Source organism: Aegilops tauschii, chromosome 1 (assembly GCF_002575655.3).
Source record: "Aegilops tauschii subsp. strangulata cultivar AL8/78 chromosome 1, Aet v6.0, whole genome shotgun sequence".
Classification (NCBI taxonomy): Eukaryota; Viridiplantae; Streptophyta; class Magnoliopsida; order Poales; family Poaceae; genus Aegilops; species Aegilops tauschii.
In genome coordinates, this window is record NC_053035.3 from 23,621,579 (window position 1) to 23,631,995 (window position 10,417).

At 49.7% G+C, this 10,417-nt stretch overlaps 1 pseudogene; it reads left to right on the top strand.

Annotated features, from left to right (window-relative positions):
- The first annotated feature begins 5,772 nt into the window (after window positions 1–5,772).
- Window positions 5,773–8,765, top strand: LOC109758779 (phenylalanine ammonia-lyase-like; annotated as a pseudogene).
- The last annotated feature ends 1,652 nt before the right edge of the window (window positions 8,766–10,417 follow it).

A 10,417-nucleotide genomic window follows, 5' to 3' on the forward strand; every position in this document is an offset into this window, starting at 1 on the left:
GGACGGGGGAGAGAGGGGGCGGCGGGAGGGACGTGGGAGGGTTTGGGGGAAATGGCGCCAAATGGGCGTGGGGGGGGGGGTTGATTTCTCCCACCGACGGGCGGGCCAGGGGAGGACAAGCGCTCGCGTCCCGCCTGTCCGCGCGCTGTCCGTTTCACCCCAAAACCGGCGCAAACTTGGGCCGGGGATGGGTCGAAAGCGGACACAAAGCGGACAAAAGTCCGTTTGCGCCCGCGCGTTGGGCCGTCTCGTTTGTCCCTTTTACCCCAAACGGACGGGGGCGGATAGGATAGGGTCGCGCGGTGGAGTTGGCCTAATTCTAGTGTTACTGTGCTTACTTATGATACTTGACAATCAAAGAATACGGTGAACAAAACTATAATCCACAAGGAACATATAATTCTTCTTGGTATTTTCATAGCACAATTAGCAGGGGACATAAGTCCAGTCGAAACAGGCAAAATAAGATGTGAATAAAAACCTTCCTGGCGCCTTAGAAGTTCATAGGAAAGACATGACTGATGAGCTGAAAGAACCACGACTTTATGTCAATGTAGCTGGATAGATTTCTGAAATAAAAAAGAACTAGTTAGATTTGTTTGGATCTAATTTAATTAAACTTCCTCGTCTCTCTTTGGTGATTTTTCATGACGCCAGGGTGGATGCAAAGGAGACATAAAGGGGCGGTATATAGAAAATAAATGAACAAAAACACAAGAAACGAGGCCAACCTTGTTATATGATTTGCATAGCACACAATTATCCTGTGGCTTCCAGGGTGTCACATATTGAATTTGCAACCCCGGTGTTGTCAGGCTCTAACAATCAAAGAATACAGTAAATGGACAAAACCTCAAGGAACAAATATTCCTTATTTGTATATAGCACAACTGGCATGGGACACATAATCCAGGAAGAAAACAGGACAAAACCAAATCCTTCATGGCGCCTAGATGATCATGCGGAAGACATAACTGAACCAGGTTCACAAACAAAGTAATTAAAAAAAAACGAAAGAGCTGGAAGCATGATGATATATATAGCTGGATAGAGTTGCTTGAATTTTGATTTAATTCAGCCTCCTAGTCTCTCCTCGGCGATTTTTCATGACGCCAGGTCGGTGCCTCCTCCGACCCGGTGGATGCAGTGGAGCGTAGTCTTCGTCTTGGTCGTAGTCCTCATCAACCTCCACCTCGTAGGTGACTATGCCCTTGGTTTTCAGCTGTTGCCTGTAGTCTTTCTGTGTCTCGAGCATCCTCCGTTGCCTGTCCTCCACGACCTCATCCGTATTGGCCCTGGTGGCATAATAGCATGCGGCCAGCTCTGGGCACTTTTTGATAACGCTATCTGGCCACTCCGTCCTTTGGGGCAACGCCTTGTAACTCATGACATATTTCACGTCGCTCTCAGGCACCACACGCAGGATCTTCTTTTTCTTCTTTGGTGCTGGATCTGCAGGGCTGCCTGCCGACTCGACCGACGGCTTGTCACTACTCATCTTGATTTTCTGATCCTGCAAATCCGCCACCTCCTTCTCCTCGACGGAACTTGAAGATGAACTTGCCATTGGGATCTGCACTGCGATAAATTGTTCGGGTGAGAAACTAGTAATCGGCAGAAGATCTGCACTGCGGATTCGCCGCCGCAGTCGGCAGAAGATCATCCGGATCACAGCTCCACAGATCTGGAACTAGTAATCTTATTAGGATTGGAATCGGGTACACGAATACGAAGCAGAAATCAGGGACATAAGCATTTACTTGTTTCTTCGTGGGCAACTGATAGGGAGTGAATTGCAGAAAACATCAACATTGAAAAATGGCGTTGCGAAAACCACAATTCTACAATTTTATGCCCAAACCAACTAAATCCGAGGCTATTTTTTTTTGCAAAAAACACTAGTTAACGGCTTTGCTTGTTTTGATGACGATTATGGCAGGTGGGCCCCGCAAATGATGATGTGGTGCAACTGTTCACGCTAGACGTCGTTACAAGTATATTTTTACAAAAACTCCCTCCTTTTTTTAGAAATAAAAACACCCATTGTCAGAAAAATTAAAATAATTTTTTGCCGCAAGGACGGCCCTTCCCTCCGCCGCCGGCGTCCCATGCCCTCCCGGAGCCGCCCCTGCCTCCTTGGACCGCCGCCGCCGTGCTCCACGCCGGAGCCGTGCCCCACGCCGGAGCCGTGCCTCCCCCATCCACTCACCAGCAAGCCAAGCGGCCCCTCTGACAACTCTTCCCTCCCTCTATTCCTCCAGGTCGTACGGATCCGCCCCGGGTCACAGCCGCCCAAAGCACAAGGATGAGCGCCATGGACTCCGCCGCTTCGTCGGCGAGCCCAGCGGCCCCTCCGGCCCCTCTCCCCTCCGTCTACTCCTCCAGGACCTCCGCAAGCTGCAGCTCATCTCCGTCATCCCCTCGACATCTCCCAGACAATGACGCCCCCCCCCCCCCCCCCCCCCCCCCCCCCCCGCCGCAGCGGTGCAGTCTTGTGGTGGCGGCGGCAGCTTGCTGAGCTCGAAGGCGCGCAGCAAGCAGCCATGCGCCGTGCCGTGCAACTGGTCCTCCCATCTTCTCGTGCTCTCGCCGTCCAAGAAAAAGGACGCGTCGGTCGCGCCCGCCATGACCGTCGGAGGCCGCGGCTGCGGAGGGGAGGCGTGCCTGCACTGCGAGACCGACAAGACGCGCCGGCGCGGCTGATGCTCGCGCCCGGCCGGCGCTGCCGCTACTCCCGCCCGCGCGCCCGTGTCCGGCTTCTGCGGCATCTTAGCCCTCCTATACCCGCGGCAGGTGCTGCTGCAGCCGGCCTTCCGGCGCCCGCGGCTGCGCTCCGGTGGGGAAGCCGGCACGCCGGTCCCATGGCACGTCAGCCTCCGGAGAGGAGAGATGAGGAGGGCAGGGGCTTGATTGCTTTTTAAATTTTGAAGAAGGGTGTTGGTGTAAAATCCTCTGTCTAGCGGTGTCGCCTGCGAACCGTTGCGCCATGTCATCATTTGCGGGACCCACCTGTCATAATCATCATGAAAACGACCAAAGCTGTCAACTAGTGTTTTTTGCAAAAAAAAAATAGCCTCGGAATTAGTGGGTTTGGGCATAAAACTGTAGAATTGTGGTTCCTGCAACCCTAGCCTTCGATGTCGATGTTTTCCGCAATTCACTCACTTATAGGCGCCGGCACGTTAGCCTAATAGTTCGGTCGGTCCACTTTCAGCAGTCTGTTTTAAGTCATTTGCAGTCGTACGATCAATGGAGTTGTCTTCCTCACCAGCGCGTACGAACAAAAATCCCTCTGCCTCTCATCGCTCCCTTCACCTTGACGGGTCACACACTCTCTGATTACCGCACCTCGCCGGCCGTCCTCGTCGCCAGTCCGCCCTCGTCGGATGCCCTCGTCGCCAGTCGCCGCACTCGCCCCCGAGCTCCGCCGGTCGCCGCTTGCACTTGTCGCTGACTCCACCAAAGATCTAGCTATGGACAGGGGTGTGTGGAAGCTTGGTATCCATGTGCCAGAGCCATGAGTTGGTCGCGAGATCTTATGGGTTTCATCTCTAGCCTACCCCAACTTGTTTGGGACTAAAGGCTTTGTTGTTGTTTTTGTTTGTTGTTGTTGGATTTCTCTCTCTAAATTAATTCAAGAGATAGTTAACCAATTTTCCAATTTCCAAATGAGCATGAGCTTAACTAGTAAAATCTTTTCCAAACTATACTCTACGATATATATCAAGCCCAAGCCATCCCTTGAGTATTTTATATTTCTTTAATTTTTCTAAGAAAATCCCTCTCTTTTGCACATTTGTGAAGGAGCACCATCTAAGTCAGATTATTTGCTTCCTACTCCCTCCGTTTCTAAATATAAGAATTTTTTTTAGATTCCTATATGAACTACATACGAGGCAAAATGAATGCATCTGCACTCTTAAATTTGTCTATATTCATTCGTATGTAGCCCGTATTGAATCTTTAAAAGGTCTTATATTTAGAAACGGAGGAAGTAGAAAATTATGCTAGTATCTTGTGATCATGTATATTGCAAATATGCAAAAACATGATATCCTCCAAGTCAAATGTTTGCGTCCAAATTTTCTGTCAGAAACGTAGCAAAAAATGGTTTGGTTATTTAAACTTAGTGTTGGCCTGAAATTTTCTGTCGCATGCTGGTCGCGTTCACGATGTGCAGGCGGAGGACGGACCAAGAAACCGGAATGTCCCTCGTCATGTGCAAGCTTAAGTTTAGATAGCAAAAGAAATAGTACTATTAGTGAGAGTGAAAGTATTGTCCATGATCTACCGAAAAGACATTCGCCCGTTTTATATGTAAAGCAACAATCATACATACAACCAACCGTCTAACACACAACACCGACAGACACAACACGCACCCAAAACAAGATAAAGGGTGCCGCACAAGGCCACATCACCCAAACGCCACCAAAACACACTAAAGATAACAATAAAACCGCTTGGAGACGCCGGCGACCTTCACTATGAGCTAGGCACTGTGAAGAAGTGAGGCCAATTCACAACGTATCAAAGACTCCAAGACGGTGACTCCGAAAAGGGCACGGCATCGGAGTGTCGCCACATTCCGATCCAGAAGATCAAAATTTTCATCCGGAGTAAACTGGAGGAGACGGGAGCAGCGGCCATGGAGCCTTCAGGAAGGGAAAGACGCCCGTGGACGCCGCCATCGTGGGTCGGCCAAAGAACCACGCAGGTAATGCACCCCGACGCTCATCCATCTCCACCAAACCACCACGTCGTCCGTCGTCCACCACCAACAATGCCACCCGTATGGTCATGGCTGCCCGTACGCACCCGAGACACGCGCTCTGCCCAGGAACACCGTGCCTCCCGCCGCCGCCCTGCATCCAGACAACCCTGAGACCACACAAAGGCCCCGGCTTTGGCCCAGCCGGCAGCCCCTGATCGACGGAGGCACCAGCAGACGCTTCACCCTAACATCGGTAGACCTGCGCCAACTCGCCCGTTGTCCAGGAAAGAAGGAGAAGGAGGAGCGGACGCATCCAGACCGGCACACACCTGTACCGGCGACAGGTGACGCGACCGCATCAAGGCCATCCATCCCTCTACCGCCGAACACACCCCTGTGTCGCCCTATCATGGCAACCAACACACATGTCGAGTGGTCTCAGTTGGAGATGGGATTGCACGTGTTTATGGATTGAGCGAGATTCGAGCAGGAGAAATGGTGGAATTTGCCAGCGGTGTGAAAGGACCCGAGAGGCCACCAGCAATCGCACGCCCACCAACCAGGGATACCAAATCAACCTACAGCAGCAGCCAAGGGAGCTCACCGAAGATGCCTCCTCGCGCTGCCCGCCCACCCGCCTTCGGAGCAACCAAATTTTCTGTCGCATGCTTGTGGTCGCATTCACGATGTGCAGGCGGATGACTGACCAAGAAATTGCCTCCACTGAGGACAGTCATGCCTGCCAAGTCAAGTGCGCACTATCAAAGTGTGAGTGTATCTTTCAAGCGGTGGCATGCATGCAGCCCGCTATGACCAGACCACGTACAAACCGGATGTTCAAATAGAATATGTGGGGTTGGTCGCACCACACAAAATCAAACCCATTAAGCTATGGAAGAATGGCGGCCAACCAGCATGGCCATATGGCGCATGTTGGTTGGCCGTGATAGGAAAATTTTATTTTTTTTTCAAGATGAAATTAAGAAAATTTTAAATTTTTTTGGAAGATAAATTGAGACCTTTTTTATTTTGAGAAAAGTTTTTTTAAGATTATTTTTGAAAGATAAAAGTGAGACGTTTGTTTTGTTTTTATTTTAAGAATGGTTTTTAGTCTTTTTTAGATGGATGTGATGTTCACGTGTTGTGAAAAAGTTTTCTTTTTAATTTTAAGATAAAATTGAGATTTTTTTTCTGAGAGAAAGAAAATACACGTACAGCTTCCCCTCAAGAGGCCCGCAATGACGGGCTCCAACCACTAGTACTAGTGAAAGTGAAAGCATTGTCCATGAATCATTAGCAGATAACAACTCCTGTTGTCCAAAGCATGCAGAGCCCCACTCGCTATATGGGGTCACAAGCCCACATATATACTTTGTCAATGCAAAGATCGTTGCTGTTTTTTTTTAGATTTCCTATAGTAGTAGTAGTAGTTTATGCATTATGGAAGCAACCACCACATTGTTACCGACAATACGACACATGTTTACATTAGTAGATGACTCGGCCTCTCTTCTTCCCGCACCAACCATCTTGTGTACCTGCAACGATCAAGCGGTCAAAGCCACGCGAACCCACACCCCACACCTCCTCTCTCACCATTCCTCCCCAAGAAGAGCTAGCCTCCCTGATCAATCCACCTAGAAGAATTCATCCAGATCAATACACATACACCTGCCAAGTTTCTAGCTTACTTGTTTTCCAACTTCTTTGCACATCACGATGGAGTGTGACAATAGAGTGCACATCACCGCCAACGGCGATGGCTTGTGTGTCGCGCAGCCGGTGTGGGCCGACCCCTTGAACTGGGGGAAGGCGGTAGAGGAGCTGTCCGGGAGACATCTGGAAGCCGTGAAGTGCATGGTCGAGGAGTACCGTAGGCCAGTGGTGACCATGGAGGGCGCCAGCCTGACCATCGCCATGGTCGCTGCGGTGGCCGCCGGCAGCGACACCAGGGTGGAGCTCGACGAGTCCGCTCGCGGCCGCGTCAAAAGAGAGCAGTGATTGGGTCATGAACTGGCAAACGGCACCGACAGCGGTGTCACCACGGGCTTCGGCGCCACCTCTCACCGGATGACCAAGGAGGGTATCGCTCTCCAGCGTGAGCTCATCAGGTATGAATTCATTATATTGAACAACTTGGGAATTGGTGATGTCTCTAGGTTATATATGGAAGCCTTATGTGTTTGCCTATTTCTTGTCTCTTCATCAGATTTCTTAACGCCGGAGCCTTCGTCACCGTGGGGCCATGACCACGTTATGCCAGCTGCAGGAACGAGAGCGGCGATACTCGTCTGCATCAAAACTCTGCTCTAGGGGTACTCTGGCATCCGCTTTGAGATACTCGAGACGATCGCTAAACTTCTCAGCGCAATCGTCACGCCATGTCTGCAGCTCCGGGGCCGGGGCACAATCACCATGTCTGGTGACCTCGTCCCGCATTCCTATATCGCGGGCATGGTGACCAGTTGGGACAACTCCGTGGCCACAGCTCCAGACGGCAGCAAGGTTAATGCCAGCATCGAGCATGGCTTCTTTGAGCTGCAGCCCAAGGAAGGACTCTCCTTGGTGAACGGCACGGCTGTTAGCTCGGGGATCGCATCCATGGTTCTTTTCGAGGCTAACATCCTCGACATCCTTGCTAAGGTTCGGTCAGCCGTTTTCTGCGAGGTTATGAACGGCAAGCCGGAGTACACCGACCACTTGATCCACAAGATCAAGCACCACCCCGGGCATATTGAGGCCGCCGCCATCATGGAGCACATCCTTGTAGGCAAGTCCTACATGGCACTCGCGAAGAAGCTCGACGAGCTTGACACGTTGATGAAGCCAAAGCAAGATAGGTACGTGCTCCGCACTTTGCCGCAGTGGCTTGGCCCCTAGATTGAGGTCATACGTGCTGCAATCAAGTCGATTGAGCGGGAGATCAACTCTGTCAACTACAATCCACTCATCAACGTCTCCCGTGGCAAGGCCATCCATGGCAGAAACTTCCAGGGCACGCCCATCGGCGTGTCCATGGACAACACAAGGCTCGCCATTTCCGCGGTTGGCAAGCTCATGTTTGCGCAGTTCTCGGAGCTGGTGAACGACTTCTACAACAACGGTTCGCCTTCAAACCTCTCTGGTGGCCGCAACCCGAGATTGGACTATGGCCTCAAGGGTGTTGAGATAGCCATGGCCTCATACTGCTCTGAGCTCCGGTTCCTAGGCAATCCGGTGACCAACCATGTCCAGAGGGTGGAGCAACACAACCAAGATGTCAACTCTCTCGGTCTCATCTCCTCCAGGAAGACTACCGAGGCCATTGACATATTGAAGATCATGTCGTCAACATTCTTGGTCGCCTTGTGCGAGGCCATAGATATCCGCCACCTCGAGGAGAATGTCTTTTTTCGAGAGCATGCAAAGCGTGTACCTTCACTTTAAGAACCGTATCACCGAATGTCAAGAACGCCGTGAAGAGTTGTGTAAAGACGGTGGCTAGGAAGACATTGAGCACCAACAACAACGGCCATCTCCATAATGCGCGCTTTTGCGAGAAGGACCTGCTGCTCACCATCGATCGTGAGGCAGTTCTCACGTACGCAGACGACCTTTGCAGTGCCAAATCCCCGCTGATGCAAAAGATGCGTGCAGTTCTCGTGGAGCATGCCCTGGCCAATGGCGACGCCGAGCGCGACACTGAGACGTCGGTATTTGCCAAGCTTGCCACATTCGAGCAGGAGCTTTGAGCAATGCTGCCGAGGGAGGTTGAGGCTGCCCGGAGTGCCGTGGAAAACGGCACCGTGCAGAACCGTATCACCGAATGCCGGTCATACCCGCTATACGGGTTCGTGCGCGAAGAGCTTGGGACTGTGTACTTGACTGGGGAGAAGACACGGTCTCCTGGTGAAGAGGTGGGCAAGGTGTTCATCGCCATGAATCAGAGCAAACATATCGACATGCTGCTCGAGTGCCTCAAGGAGTGGAACGGTGAGCCACTGCCTCTCTGCTAAATAGAGGATCAAGAAATTGAAGAGAAGACAGTGTGCTTCAGATTTCAGAAGGTTATGGGTCTTATTCTCTGATAACTGATAATAATAAAATTTCATTGTAACGTTATTACAGAGCTGCCATGTTGTTGCCAAAATATGCAACGGTATAGTTGTACAGCTTCTTTGATGTATAGTTAAATGGCTATGGCGTACCACAAATATTCTTTATTAATGTACTGGTTCCTTTTTTGAGCTCTATGGTGTGGTGAATCGCCTATTGTTTGCATGTCATTGCCATACTGTGAGGACTGAGGAGTGAGGTCATGCAGAAATATAGCTTGCTATCAGAAAGCTTTTTTTTAGAAAAAAAAAGCGTCTACAAAGTCAGCAGTCTATGGTGTCTCTTTATTTAACTAGTACTTGCTAGTTAAATCAACACTAAGCGATGGCTTCCCTGAATTCTTTTGGACTTGTCTCTCTGTTCCTCATTGGTCATTAGTCAGTCTCCTCTCTTCTCGTTTTTAAGCCTTGTATAAGAATCTGCTAGCTTATAATAACAGAAACCGGAGGGCCCAAGGAGAGTTCTAAATCAATACACGAAACGTATGACCAGGATTCCAGGAATACACTCAGTCCATAGATGATTCATCTATAAATTGATGATCACATTGATGTTGCACTCTTGTCGTTGTTATCGTGCTTAACAACTCCAAGTCTCCATCCAATCTAATAGCAGTATATAAATGACAGAATGAAGTAAAACAGAAGAAACAAAATCAATCTTCTTGTATTTTATTTGCATAGCCGATAGCGCACAGGGATCCTAGGGTCGCAGTGATCACAAAATGATGTTGTAATTCCCGTATTATTGCGCTTAATTATGACTCTTAACAGTCAAAGAATATAGTAAATGAGCAAAACCACAGAAAATATACATTTCTTGGAATTTGCATAGCACAGTTGGCATGGGTCGTAGCCCAGTCAAAAGTAGGCAAAATAAAACCTTCATGGAGACCAGATAATCATACGAAAGACATAACTGATTACTGATACACGGTTCACAAACAAAGGAACATGTAGTGATGACCTGAAACAAGAATGACAGTATACCTAGGTAGAGTTGTTTTTTTAATCTAATTATAACTTAATTCAGCTTCCTCGTCTCTCCTTGGTGATTCTTCATGACGCCAGGGCGGTGTCTCCTACGCCCTGGTGGATTCAAAGGAGCATAGTCTTTCTCTTCGTCGTAGTCCTCGTCGACCTCCACCTCGTAGGTGACTATGCCCTAGGCCTCCAGCTATTGCGCGTAGTCTTTCTGCAGCTCTAGCATCTCACGTTCATTGCTCTCCGCGACCTGGGCTTGCCGCCAGCTCCGGGAACATTCTGATCATATCTGCTGGCAACTCTACCATGTAGGGCTTCGGCTTATAAGAGCAAGTATAATAGAGATGAGTGAGCGGACTATAAAGAATAAAATAGTATATTTCTGCTTAGTTGGAGGAAAGAGAAGAGGAGAGAGAAGGTAAGCGGGCTCTTCGTGAAGAGCCAGCTCTAGCACGTGCTCCTAGGCACTTTGTGAGAATGAAACGTGGGCCACATAATAAAAAAGTAGTACACTCTTTTGATCTACTATTGTACATGTTGGCTATAAGATGGGTTGTAAATGACATGGCACTGACTTATAGCCAGCAGCTGGCTATACTATTAACCATGCTAACTCATGACATAT